Here is a 15,078-nt window from a genome sequence, read left to right as displayed (position 1 = left end):
GGGGTTTTCACTTTGTTATGTTTTCAACCCCCGATAACGCCGGTGACGTCTAAACGGGCGCCGTATTTTTACGTTTTCTCTAGAGATCGTTGCCGTGTAAAGGTGGTCTAGTGTCTTGCTCAAGGACACTTCTGATACATATCTATAGGACCTGGCGACTAGGGATCTTCTGATTCCCAAATGGCCTCACTAGCTATGGCTGCCCAGTGCTATGTTATATTCAGGGGGTCACTCAGGTCTTTGTGAATTATAACCAAAGAGAAAAAAGCCAATAGATCTCTCAATCACATTCCCTCCCATGTCCTCAGCATACTCCATGTCCTCAATATTTAATTGTTGTTCTTAGGCTGAATAATATGACCTGCTTGAATTTGTTCAAATTGTGTCTTTCATCATTTATATGGCCAGATGTGATATATGTATATATTATAGCTTTGAGAGTTGTACATGGAGGAATGACTCTTTCTTGGGGGTTTACTGTGGGCGAAACCATCATGTCAAGTCATGTCATGTGTGTTTTATTGGTCAAGTTCGCAACTCTCTGCCAAGTCTGCAACGTTCAATCAGTGTGACAGACCGTGCTAACAGCCTAAAACACTGAAGGGAGTAAATGTGGTTAAGCTGTTGTTTTTGTATATAAATGTGCCCATTCTGGTGACGTAAATGAATCATTCAGTCTGTACAAGACCAGAATTTTTTGTCTAGGTTGCCTTCTCCTCTCACACACACACGCACGCACACACGCGCACACACACACACACACACACACACACACACACACACACACACACACACACACACACACACACACACACACACACACACACACACACACACACACACACTCGCTCTTTCTCTCTCTGACACACACACCTCTCTCTCTCTCTCTCTCTCTCTCTCTCTCTCTCTCTCTATCTGCTTAGCCACCAATACATCTCTCACACTGCCCTCACTTCCTCAGACCTAATTACCGCTAAAAGCCAGAACACTGCTAGTAAAATGTAACTTCCAACAGTACAAATGTAACATTCTGGACGGGAATTGAGCCGTACGTGCGCAGCAGCACTGTCTTGTCCGCCTGCCCTGCCCCGTCCGACAGTTTATCTCCGTGCATGCTCGCTGCCCGGGAAGCTAAACTGCTGAGGCTGTTGTCGTCGCTTCAGATTAGAGCAGCGAGTTGGCGTGGCTGTAGCAAGAGTTCCCATCAGGCCTGCATGGGGACGCTACGAGGGCTTTTAAGGCCTGGCTGCATGGGGAAGCTACGAGGGCTTTTAAGTGTAAAGGTATTAAGGGCTAAGGCAAAGGTCTAAGCCCAGGCCTTGGAAATCAGCCAGCCATAGTGGGATAACGTATTCTTCTATTATATCTCTGCCATTGCCAAACTGCATGTGGACCAGGGTCCAGTTGGTGGGCCATGATCATATTGCAAGTGGGGCGCCAAATAATTAGTAAAACACTTTATTGATAATATACAATATTATATAAAAATAAACAAAAATTAATTATTAAAATAACGTCATGGTATTGTAGCTGTGTTGTCTTTAAAACCTTGAAAAATTTGTTTCCATTGTGATACTGATGAATTTAAAGTATACTATGTTAGTTCCATTGATCAAAACCAGAAGACAATCAATTGATTTATCATTGAAATATACCTGCCTGAAAATGCATCTAACCAACCACACAGCTGAGTGGGCCGCAAACACTTTCTAGGGCTCTGATCCACAAAAGGTTGGGAACCGTTCTGATGGTGAGTGTAGAGAGTAAGGTCCATTTAATTCCGTTTGTACACTCTGGGAGTTAAACGTCTATCTAGTCCTCTCTTTTCCATACTTTCCATACTATGCCTTGCCTCTTCCTCTCTCCCTTTTATCTCTCAGTTGATGTGCAGCAGAGCAGGCATGCTGAGATGTATTCAGCTACAGTCATAATTTGCTATCCTCCTGTGACAGCATTCCCAATTATCTTGTGAATAATAGTTAGTTAGTTAATGGTTATAGTGATTCTCTCTCTCCGGCTCTAATGTGCTCTTGCTTCAAAGACACCACCATCTCGCCTCTCCTGTTTCTTTCTCCTGAGTGACCGACGTAGTACTCTAGGAGCACAGGCCGGGGAAATAATCTGGGTACTAAAGACAGCTCTGATGCTCCAGGAAAATGCCAAATGTCAGATAATTTGGTCGAACATGTCCATGCTATGTAGTATGTACACATTAGAGTAGATTGCGTTTAGGTCAGTCAATCAATACATTGTCGGATGGATCCAATGAATATTATCATCCATGAAAGGTCAACTGTCATTCGTTGGTTAGCGAGCATTCACTGCCATTTTGTTCCGTTCAAAACCGGATTAGGGAACTTGATACAGTAAAAGCCCTATTGGGAATGGGCTGAAAATGAAAATAATTGAATAGCTACTTTGCTTGTAGCACCTTTCACAGACAGAATCCATTTCCCTTGACTGTAATATGCACCACTTTGATACATACATGATACAAACACATAGATAAGACCATGAAAACACAACACTTCCTCTGACAATAAGAACTCATCATCATTTTTTGACCGCGGTCGAGATCGTGGATTTCACAATATCACGCCAGACTTCCCGGTCCTTCATTGCCATCCCCAGTTCCTGCTTACTGATGCATGTGTCCCTAGCGATGACATCAGGGAACGACAGTTTTCTACCTCTGGTCTGCATTGAGGCAGGACTCCAGAGAAGAAGGGAAGATATAACCTCATTGTCAGCTCTGTAGCAGTGGCCGGCAAACTGTGTTCTTCTGGATCAGACTAGTGAAGACACTTAGGGAAGGTTGCCGTATATTAGATTAGTCGATGGGTGGCTCTTCCAAGACAGATTTTGCGCTCTCATTAGAAGGCGGGTGTAAGTGCCATCCAATCGTTTCTCTAGTTTCTTTGAAAGTGTCCATGTCTCGGAGCCATAGAGTAGAATCGGCTCAACGGCCGTCCTGAATATTTTTTACTTTTAACATCTTACTAAGCCGGGATGACCAGATCTTATGCATGTCATTGCAGGCTGACCAGGCCATACCCTTCCTAGTTCGAAAGTCCTTTTGGGATAAGATAAGAACTGGTTGAATACATCATGTAATTGCCTTGATGTCGGAGACATGTGGCTGTCTGTGCTCTCCCTACTAGGACCAACTGTAAGACATGTGGCTGTCTGTGCTCTCCCTACTAGGACCAACTGTAAGATGTACAGTATGTGTTTGGTCAGACGTACCAACAGTCCGACAGGCATTAGTCCGACACCTTACCCAAAACCCAACCCTAAACAATAACTTCACAGGAAGCCATGGGTTAGTTTTAACCTGCCACGCATGTTGGGAGCCACAGGTGAGTTTTAACCTGCCACATGTTCATTTTAACCTGCCACACATGTCGGGAGCCACGAGTGAGTTTTAACCGCTGCCATGGGTTAGTTGTAACCGGCCACGCATGTCGGGAGCCACGGTGCAGTTGCCGGACTAATGTCTGTCAGACTGTTAGTATGTTATGCACCCCAGATGTTAGGGGGTGACGAGGGACTAGAATTAGCATGACAGCTGAATACTGAATTGGGAGGCAAAAGACAAAAAACTAAACAAAAAAATGATTAGAAGAAAAGAAAAAACGAAGTCCAATGCCTTGATATAATCATTCTTAACATGCCCAGAGGTATAGGGACTCATAAATCCTGAAGTGAGTTGGGAATTACAAAGCAGTGAGCATCGTCTCAGTCCAGTCACCCAATGTGACCCCATGTCCCATCTCTGTCTGACTGCGGTGACGCTGTCTGTCTCAATATTAGAGCCAGTGGAATGCATGACTGAAACCTAAAATGCTGTTCTTAACCCTTGGTTTGTCAAATCTTGTCTGTTTGAAGGTGATTCAGATTCCAACAGGTTTCTCTTTCTAGATGCTCTTTATGTGCGTGGATTTGATTATGTAAATGAGGTGCAACAGTTCTGGATTGTGTCGGCTGCACCGCTTGCACCTTGTCTGTTAATTGCCCTAGTGACTTTAAATCAGGTGTATTGAAGTCAGGAATTCTAGTCTATAAAGACATGATTCTGTGCAACAAATGGTTCATTTGAGGTACAGATGTTTAACCGCTTAAGCCCTATCCTACCAGGGGTTTCCAACCATTCTATTGTCACGGACCGGCTGTTCACACAAACATTAAATTCCTATTGACAATGAATGGAGAATACGTCATGTGTGTCTGAGAAAATCGTCTATTTTTGAGTGATGCAACCATAGGTTGCAGCACTCCAATGCCCAGCAATGTGTGTCTGCCTGGCTGTGTCTGAGCACGGAAATAGAATATTTTCACAGACACACGCACGCACACACGCATGCACACACACACACACACACACACACACACACACACACACACACACACACACACACACACACACACACACACACATGCACACACACAGAGGCCAGGGAGGAGAGTTAGTACAGTACAGTACAGTACAGTACAGTACACTATATGTACATAGCCTATATCCACAGGATTCAGCGTTTTAGCCAAAGCGATAATTTAAGCATAATAACAATATAATTTGAAAATGTATAGATGTCTCTTCAACAAATGGGAGCCAGCGGCAGGCTTTTTCCAATCGTGGTCCTTTTCATAATTGTTTAAGGCAAAGCGATGGGTTACTATACTTTGGTCCGACATACCATTGGTCCGATCGACTACCTACCCCAAACCCTCACCCTAACCATAACCGCGAGCACGGGGCAGCACACCTAAACCTAACCCCCAACCCTATCCCGAGCACGGGGCAGCACACCTAAACCTAACCCCCAACCCTATCCCGAGTCGGACCAATGCTCCTTCGAACCAATGATATGTCGGACCAAAGTATGCTCCCCAAGCGATGCAGGCCTAATTATTATATTATGTTCATTCCATACCAAAACTCTGATTCTGATCTGTCATCTCTGCGTGTGTTGACACTATACACAGTGACACACGCAGAAGAACTGGGAGGCGGAGGTGCGGGGCGTGCGCTGCCCGGAGCAGTGTGTTAACCAGGCATTTGCCCAACCAGACCCCACAACACCTTAAAGGGGAGATTGTTACTTTGATTTGTTATTTTGAGCCTGTAGAAGTGTAGATCTGCTATTTTCACTAGTGTGGGTCCCGGGCAAACATCTAATTTCTCTTTGGGTTCACGGCACGGACTAAAAGGTTTGCGAACCACTGTACTAGACCTTTGTAATTGTGAAAATCCTTTCACACATGCCATCCATTTTCACACCTGTCCCGTGCTGTGAATGACTCGGACATGTTCGCTATGTGCCCAGACATCAATGGCATTGTGTTTAAGACTGTGTAAGGCCTCTTCAGCTTAGTTTGAATTCTGTCAATGACTTTTCACCCTCGTATGCCCACAATCTCAATGAATCTCAATGAAGAACATAATGCCACGTGGAGGAATGCACTCTCCTTTGACACTACAAAAACACAGGCTGTGATGGACCGCCCTTTAGTGGAGTGATTCTGAACTTTTCTAACCACATGAACCCTATAATTGCCCTTTTCTGGGCATGGCATTTTAGGTAAAACACAAACATAGACAAAGCGATTTGGTCCAGCCAGGAGAATGAGACTATAGCAGGACCCTGCCAAAGACACCAAGAACTGCCAGCCAGCAAATTCGTGCTGTGGGAACCAACACACACAGGCATCAATCACCAGGACGTCCCACACTAACAAATGTGGATGTACTCAAGGATGATGCAGAAGCGCAAAGTATCAATGAACTGGCCAGATGTATGGAGAACCGGGGTGACTGCAGCGACAATGGAGGGCTCGTCTGAGGACGACCTAAAGATATTTGGTTCAGAGTGACCACGTACTAGGCCCCTGGGGGACCCTGGTCAACAAAGTTAATAGGATTTCAAGGACCCCCAGTTTCATTCATTCAGAGCTTTTGATTCTAATTAGGCCACGGACCTCCACTAGATAAGAATCTTTCTTTTTATGCTGGTACCTCAGTCTACAATGTAAAAATCCATTACTAGAGTAAGAGTCGATTTGGTTCCTAGTATCAATCATTTAGCTGTGGACCCTTGGGAATCATTTTACGCTGCAATATGCTACAAATGCATACAGTTTCTCATTTGTTTTGTTTCATATTATGTTAATGGCTTATGTGTGTACTGTACATGCACTGTTATTGTGACGGTAAGTCACATTTACTATGAAAACCTGAATTTCTGTGTGTCACGTCCATAGACTGTAAAAAATATGGACAAAGCGTTCCGCGGGTCTAACGTGAACGAAAAATGAAGCCTGTCTCTATGTGTCAGTCCTTGCCATGGAGGCAGCCATCTTTCTATATCCGGGCCCAGGCCCAGCTGGCCCATTGGCTGGCCCAGACAACGAGGCGGGACTTCCCCCTTCTTCTTCGTTGGTTTTTATTTTGACTCGAGTGGGTGGGGCATCCCGTTCATAGACTGTAACGGTAGCCACGCCCCTCAGAACATGCGCGACTTTATGGTAATTTTTTTAATAAATGGGACCATAATTTTCCAAAAAGAATATTATAACATTAGAAATGAGACTTTAAACTAGTGACTGGAAGCAAAAAGTATTCATGACCATGTTTATTAAGGTAATACAGTCTAGGTGAAGTTGGGCCAAAATACATGGACTTCTATGGGGCTATGGGTTTTTCTGAGCCCAGTGAGAGCGCCACAACAGGCCATTATATGAACTTTCATTTCCTTAGTGGCTTCACAAAATATCCGTCTGACTGCCCCCCTGGTCACGTCACACATCCTGGCCTCCATATATGGTTATGCCTCATGACATCACACCTCGTGACATCACGCCTCTATACATGGTCACACCTCCTGACATCACGCCTCCATCTCCATATATAGAGCTGACCTGTTCTGACAGTCCATATGTTGATGCTTCCCCACCCGTCCTTTCTCTTCAATGTCTCCCTTTTGACTGATACCTGTCCATTCAAACTCTAGATGGGCCCGCCCCAAAGTTATTTGTGCAGCCGCGCCCGGCAGCCGGCGAAAACTAGAGTTCTCAACCGGCCCCATACCTGGGCCCTCATCAAACCCTGTACATTCAAGACACTGCTTCCGCTGCCACCCTTAGATCTTCATTTCATATATGGAGCTGACCTGTTCTGACCTGTCCTTATGTTGATCTGATCTCATCAAACCCTGTACACTCAAGACACGCTCCATATATGGTTCACAGAGAAGATTGTGTGCATACCAAAACTCTGTTGCGTGCGTGCGTGCGCAAGTGTGTGTGTGTCTCAATGCCTGCATGGTGCTGGATGTCAGGCATCAAGTCAAACATCAAGGAAGAGAAAGAACATCCGCACACTAGTTTCTAGAGCTCCGAGACATACTTTATAAGTCTCTGAGCTCTAGAAACTAGTATAGTATAGTGTGGATGTTCTTTCTCTTCCTTGACTCTCCATATATGGCCAGTACAGAATTGAGAATTCATTCACTCGCCTAGCAGTCTGCCGCCACCCAGGCGGATGCGTGCACGCGACCTAGGTCGCTTCTCGCCCTCAGGGTGTCTTGCTGGTATATTAGTATTATACATGTTAAGAGCAGACCTTTTTTACACTCTTTGTTAAAACTGAGGGGTTTTCTGTGTTGCCTTTCCAGACATAATAGAGGGTATACTATGTACATGCATAAAGTGAGTGGCAAATCGAATGGCAAAGTGAGTTTAATGTTGTTTAATGCAATCAGATCAAGGCCAAAGAGGTCAAAGGAGTGTTTGGCCATTCAGTAGGCGTTCTCGCATAGCTTCCGGATATGATGATGTCATGCGCATACCCTACTATAGGGTATGGTATGCGCATGACATCATCATCCTCTACTATAGACTATAGAGTCTATAGTAGTTTTCAACCAGTGGTCCTTGAGGGGGTTCCAGGTGGTCCCCAGCTAAATGATGGAGAGTTGGTAACCAAATGGACCCTTATTAGAACTTTAACTCTTATTGTTAAACATCTGCATTACTTAATTTACAAGAATTCTACACAATTAGAGAATGTAGAAGAATTGTTATTTTGGTCAATGTTTGCTTGTTATCTCTCCTGGTACCAACATCAATACAGCATGGAATTGTGGACAAGATCTTATCCAACGATAACAACATTCTTTAGTTTGGGGTCTGCAAGGCTAAATCTCATCAAATGGTGGTCTGTGGCTCAAATGCTCCAAAAAGAATGGGCCTTGATATGAAAAAGGTTGAAAACCACTGCTCTATGCCAACCCAAATCAAATTAATAGTTCAATACTTTGTTGGGTAGAGTGGGGTGATTAATAATATTGAGGGTATGAAATCCCAAGAATTTCCCTCCAGTGTGTCTTTGTTGCGTTTATATTTGATTATTGAGGGAACAGGGACAGTCTTTCCCTCAATAATCAAACGTGAACACACTTTCCTCTCAACAATCCAACCGAGCGGACATCAAACTGCAGGCATTGCTCCAAAACAAGGCCCCAAACAACAAGGCTTAGAGGTTCATTGCGCCGCTCTTCTGCCTATAGTAGCATCATTATGAGAGCCTATTAGGGCTTTTCGGAGAGGCCAAGTCCCGGACTAAAAGGGCCTGTCTCTCCTCGCCGTGGGACCTTTCTAAAGACCTCCAAACTCTCACTCAGCATAGAGGCCCCTTTATCACGCTGATCCACCAGCAGCTCTCCTCGCCTCTTCCCTCTCTCCTCTCATCCACCCCTCTCTCTCTCTCTTCTCACTCCTTCTTTCTCTTTCAGACACAGACAAGCCTTTATCTGCTCATCATGTGCTTTTGCTCTCTCTCTCTCTCTCTCTCTCTCTCTCTCTCTCGGCCACACACACACACACACACACACACACACACACACACACAGAATCTATTGGATGACCCTGTTTTCCGTTGCAAACAGACATGGTTCAGGGGCTGGAGGAGGGCAAGACAGTTAAATATTTGATCCATAGGCCCATGGCTGCATATGTGATGATCATTCAAGGTCTCTGCACCCTAGATTTTCTTTGTGATCAAACAATCAACCTCTTTCTAATCAACCAGTTATGTTCACATTCACCAGAGCAGACAGAAGGCAACCTTGTGACTGCATGTAAAAACTAGCATGGGGTCGGGATCATATAAGTTGTAAAATAATTGTCTTATTTTTTGTGTGCATAAGAGGTTGTTGAAGAAGCCATCATGTAAATAATCCCCCCCCCCCTAATCCGATCTGATTTTCATGGACAGTCTGCTATTGTGTGCGGTGGTGTGTGCACAGTCAATGGCATGCACGTGGGCTCAGTCCAGTCACTCTGTCCCCGCGTCTGGCCGGCTGAGACAAGGACACTCGCGCAGTGTTGCAAGATTGTGTGAGAGAAATAAGCAACCAGGTCTGTGACAACGGGGCCAAAAGAAGCGACAAGGGCCTAGTCATTATTGAAAATGGCCGATCTACAAGATCTGCTATTTAAAAATCACACACGTGTGAAGTGTGTAAGGCACTCTTATCAACATACATCATCTCCTTCTGGCCAATCACAATTTGCGTCCTCACTTTTCTGCCCTCACTTTTATCTTCAATAGCTATACTTTGCTCAGCCAATCAAATCATCGCGGGGTGATCAGCCAATCACAAGCCAATATTTGCGTTCACACAAACCTGGAAAGCTGAGCATAGGAGGGGCTAGTGGTGCCCCTCAAAAAATAATGTGGAAAATCTGGTATGGAGGTCCCTGGCACAAAATATTTTTATATGCAGGGTCCTTGGACAAATACATTAATGTGGAGGTACTTGACATGGAAAGGTCAAATGTGAGAACCACAGGTTTAAAAAACACTTAGGAAACAAGCCCAAATAAGCAACTACACTTTAGAAACAAGCCAAAAAAACCCCACAACAACCTGCACCATGCAACTTGGAGAAAAACAAGCCCAAAGTCGCTTATAATAAGCAAACGTGGCAACACTAGTCGCGCTTTTTTGTCAACCCTTTTTGTCCCCCTTTGGGCCACTCTCCTCTCCTTTGTTATGCTAAGGAACCATGCCTTGCCTGTCGCCACAGCTGAAAATAGCCGACCAATGCTTTGTGAGCTTGTAGATCGGCTATTTTCAAACAATCTATGGTGGCACTCCGTCGCCCGCTATACGCACTGGTCGGCTGGTAGCTTAATAATATCTGTTAATGTCGGCAAGCGACGCCCTCGTGGGTGCGCGGCGTGTGTGGTAGTCCGAACGAAAACTAGAAATGAACCTCGTGCTGTATTATTATCCCCGAAGCCCCGCGCGCACGCGCCTCATAAATAGAACATAATTCTAATGAGAGGAGGGGGAGGGGGCGCGCTCCCTCCTCCAGGCGAGGAGAGAAGAAGGAGCAAGCAGCCGGCGTGTGCACGCGCGCGCATGCTCGACACACAGCAGGTGCCCCCGAGCCCCCGTTACCAAAAGCCTGGCTCATTTGCATTGCTAATGGTTAAAAGCCAAACCAAAGCATCATCCTCCCCCCATTTTGGGGGACAGCAGTTAATATGGCGAGGTGGTGGTGGTGTTTTTTTTTACCCCCCCATTCCTGTTTCATTTTCTCCACGTTTGATGTGTTAACTTCTGTTCCGATGCGATTCATTGTGCCAATTAACCGAAAGAAATAGGCCAAGGGGCCCGTTTTATGGAACAAAACAAAAAGGGCTTTCTATTGGGTCAAAGAGGAATCTACAGCGACCATGATGAGTCACACACACGCGCGCGGTTAATAAAAATCCATTAACAGCCTATCGTTATGGGAGAGTTCATAATAGCCTATTCAGCAGCAACACTAAGAATTAAGGGGTACAGCCAGCCAGCCGATCGAAAATGCTATTCTGCATTCATTGAGCAAAACGAAATCAAGCGCCAAAAAATCCAAGCAACAACATCCCTCTCTGGGTCTTGTGAAGGGAGGGGGGGGGTAGACTGTGACTTCTGTGTGGAACTGCATCGCTTCACCAACCAAAATACCACCCCCCTCCTCCCCCACCCCATTATGATCTCTCTCCCCGTTTCTTCCTCCTCAGCACGTTCTGAAGAGAGAAGAGCCGCTCGTAAACCTGACCTCATTTTTAAGCTCCGTGCGTGCGTGCATGCGCGCGCGCCACCGTTGTACGACGGGTCACATTAGATATAGGCGCCGTCGTACGCCGGTGTCGCCCGCCATAAGACGGACGGACGAGTGACTGTAGCCCTATAGAGTCAAGTGTGATGGAGTTATGTAAGTGGACACTCGAGATCTGTTCGTTCGGTTTGCGTGCGGCCACATCCATCCATCCGTGCGTGATCTGTAATAATAGCCTATATACCTCCCTCCCTTTGTTATGTCTCGCACTGAACCGGCTCGATTTTATTGCGTTGTTATTGTTTTTTTAAGGGAGGGGGGGTCGACGACGCGCAAACAATGACACGTCGAAGCAAACGGGCGCACATTGCACACAGTGTACATTAATTGCACATGCACGCGCGCACATGCATCCAGAACCGGTGGCTACCGGTTGCTCCAAACGCGCAAAGCACGAAACAAAAGGGTGGGAAATATATATATATATAGCCTACAAACAAAACATCGTTCACCTCTGGTTCTGTGTGCGCACGCCATGTAGGCTACACGCCACACGCGTGGTAAACAAAGCACACACTCCACACCACAGTAGATATCAATCAAAGGACCATTTGCAGCTGTTTAATCATGTCCATCCATTCGCCAAATCCTGGCATTCGTTGCATGCATTGACGATTTGGGGCAGCATGCACCGAGCCGGGCGCACGTACGCGCACACACATCACCAAACAACAACCGATCGCGTCGTTCATTGTCCCCCCAAAACAGCAGTTCTTCCTCGGAGAGGAGCCTTTCTTCCTTCCCTTTCCTCCACAATGAAACAACCTTCTCCTCTCTCTCCTCATTTGACGCTAACGGCTAATTAAGAATTAACCGTCCGCTAATCGCCATTAAAACGCACTCTGAGCAGTCCCTCGAGTAGCCACCACAACACACACATGTTTAATTGATTAATTTTGTTACACAATTTGTTACAATAATACTACTAATATACCCCCAGGTTAATCAAATATAGAGAGCAAAACCAACCTTCGTTTAGTGTGCGTAAATCCGTTTTCAGCGCGTAGAGGGAGAGAAAGGTAATAAGCTTGTGGAGACGGGAAAAGACACTGGCGCTGCTGGGCTAAATCCTACTAGACTCGCATCCTCTCTCTCTCTCTCTCTCTCTCTCTCTCTCTCTGATTGTGTGTGTGTGTGTGTGTGCGTGCGTGCGCGCGTGTTCGCGTGCGTGCGTCTGTCTCTCCCGTCAGCCAACCAACCCCGTGGAGAGAATTGGCGCGAGGGGGCGACGGTAGGAGAGGTTCGTTCGGTGCGCGGTCGGCTGTGGTGGAGTGGAGAGAGAAGCGCAGCTGTGCGCGGTTTGAAGAACGCGCGCGCGCGTGTATGTGCGTTCCAACCGCGCCCCCCACCCTCTATACCCCCCCCCCCCGTTTCCCTTGGCAACCACCACGGAGACCACCGCGCCCCTCCCCTCCCCCTACGCGCCCCCGTTAAGAGGGTTATTAGTGCGCGGCGCGCGGAGGTTCGAAATCTGTTTCTCTCGGTTAATTTGCTTCCTTTGAGAGGGGGGGGGGGGGGGGGGGGGACTGGGAGAGACAAATCAAAACGGGTCTCTTTTTGTTTTCTTCTTCTTTGAAATGACGCTGGCGAAATACCAGCGGGAAAGAAACGAGAGATGGGTGGATGGATGGATGGATGGATGGGGGAGAGAGAGAGACAGAGGGAGGGAGAGAGAGAGAGAGAGAGAGAGAGATTCAAACACTAGACCGAACTGACCTCACTCCATTGAGCTTGGCATTGTTGTATACGCATGGGTCTGAGAGAGAGAGGTAGAGAGAGAGAGAGAGAGAGAGATAATCATACACGACCAGTCTCTATGTGGGGGTGGCAGGAGAACAAAGGAGCGGGCAAGAGGCACACAACAAGAGAAGAGACAAGAGCAAGGGGTCTGCATGTACGCACACACGCACGAATTTGCACGTGTCACACGCACACACACACAAACACACATGCGCGCACACACACACACACACACACACACACACACACACACACACACACACACACTGACAGACTGACACACACTATAAAGACTATAAAGACAGGAGGACACAGTTATGCCATTTAAATAGGCTACCAATGATTTAATTTGATAATGACCAGAACAGAATGATAGAGAAAAAATATTTGGCAGCAAAACAGACAAAGGGAGAGAAGAAGAGATCTCATTGAATTTAACTGTCTGTAAGTATTGAGAATTGCACACGCTTGTGGGTGCGTGTGCGTGCGCGCGTGCGTCTAAATGGTCGTTTGGTTGCAGGCGGATGCTTGTGTCTGACGTACAGACTAGCTGTCATGTCTTAAAGCAGCACACATAAGATGCTGCTGTTGTGTTTGGTTGTCGCGCGTCAGCCAGTCTCTCACACTCACACACACACACACACACACACACACACACACACACACACACACACACGTACAGACAGGGACAGACAGACAGTCAGTCAGAGTCACAGTCAGACTGCAGCCAGAGTGACACTCAGGTGCAGTCAGGCAGGCAGGCAGACAGACAGACAGACAGACAGACAGACAGACAGAGGAAAGGCAGGCAGACGTACTGACTGACTGACTGACTGACTGACGGACGGACAGACAGGGGAAAGGCAGGCAGACAGACAGGGGAAAGGCAGGCAGACGGACGGACGGACGGACGGACGGACTGACTGACTGACTGACGGACGGACGGACAGACAGACATGTGAAAGGCAGAGCGTATAGCACACAGCGGAAACCTCAGTGTTCATTTAGCCCTGAGATTGAACCCTCCATTTGCACACCAAGCTCATATACTGATACAGACACATAAAGACAGCCAGACAATGAGACAGCAAAATACAGCAGCTTCAGGGTAGATAGAGAGAGAGAGAGAGAGAGAGAGAGAGAGAGAGAGAGAGAGAGAGACCGTCTCTGGAGGGGGGGGGGGGGGGGGGTGGGGGGGTGGATGAATTGGAGCAACAAGGAGATATAGACAGACAGTGGGAAAGAGAGATAGAAGGGAAGGTGAGAGAATACAGCAGGATAAAAGTATATCAGATTCAGAAGCAATATCTGAAGAATTCTATGCAGTGCCATGCCTCAGGCTCTGTCTGTGTGTGTGTCTTAGTCATAGTCATAGTCATAGTCTACTGTAGTAAATATAGGCGACTAATAATGTGCATGGAATGGATAGTGCATGAGTGTGCAGGTTCAGCGCACACGCGCAATTGCGATGTATGGATAAATTAAATGATTAAGCAGGCAACATTGAGAAGCATGCAACATGCTCGCACACGCGCAATTGCGATGTATGGATAAATGAAATGATTAAGCACGCAACATTAAAGCAGCACAGAAATTCCCCATGATTGTGTGCCTCAGTAGACCAACGGATAAGTCAAATGATATCCGTAGTATACCTAGTAGAAGTGTGCCGGTTCAAACCCCGACATACTCAAATCTTTACTGACACTTTGCATTCCACACTAACATCAACTAGCACAGAAAAGCTGTGTTGTAGTAACCAGCAGTTAGCTCAGTGTGATGAGTGGCTGTGTTTGTGATCCACAGGTCCAGGGTTCAAATCCCACATTAGTCATGTGGCTCTGTGACACTTTGCTTTGCACACTGACTTTCTTGAATAAAAAATAAAAACTCAAAAGCACCAGGAGACATCTGCTGAATGCCCTAAGGTGCCTTGGCTCAATGGTGTGGAGCGCTTGACCCGTTGCCTCTGCTTCAGACAGTTGGCCGGTTCAAGTCCCATGTCATGACATCAAGGTGCTGGGAAGGACCATCGGGAGACGGTGCTCTCTCCCCCTGTTTCCTGAAAAGTAACGGTTGGGGGTTATGCCGTACGATATAGGCTATAGCCCACGGTCCAAAATGATGAGAAACGAGGGTAATTTTCTTTTCAAAATTTCAAAAAACA

The 15,078-nt window shown here is 46.5% G+C and overlaps 1 protein-coding gene across 1 annotated transcript in view; it reads right to left on the bottom strand.

The window, feature by feature from the left end:
* The window catches only part of LOC308321526 (uncharacterized protein), a 38,642-nt gene extending 26,222 nt beyond the window's left edge, over window positions 1-12,420 (bottom strand). The window contains exon 1 of the mRNA XM_080772460.1: window positions 12,141-12,420. The gene's annotated coding sequence lies outside the window, so the exon portion shown is untranslated. The remainder of the gene's footprint in view (window positions 1-12,140) is intronic.
* Window positions 12,421-15,078: the final 2,658 nt, after the last annotated feature.

The sequence above is a fragment of the Protomyctophum bolini genome (genome assembly GCF_963924005.1).
Source record: "Protomyctophum bolini genome assembly, chromosome: 9".
Lineage (NCBI taxonomy): Eukaryota > Metazoa > Chordata > Actinopteri > Myctophiformes > Myctophidae > Protomyctophum > Protomyctophum bolini.
Note: the sequence above shows the minus strand (reverse complement) of the source record. Positions and strands in the feature narration are given on the sequence as shown.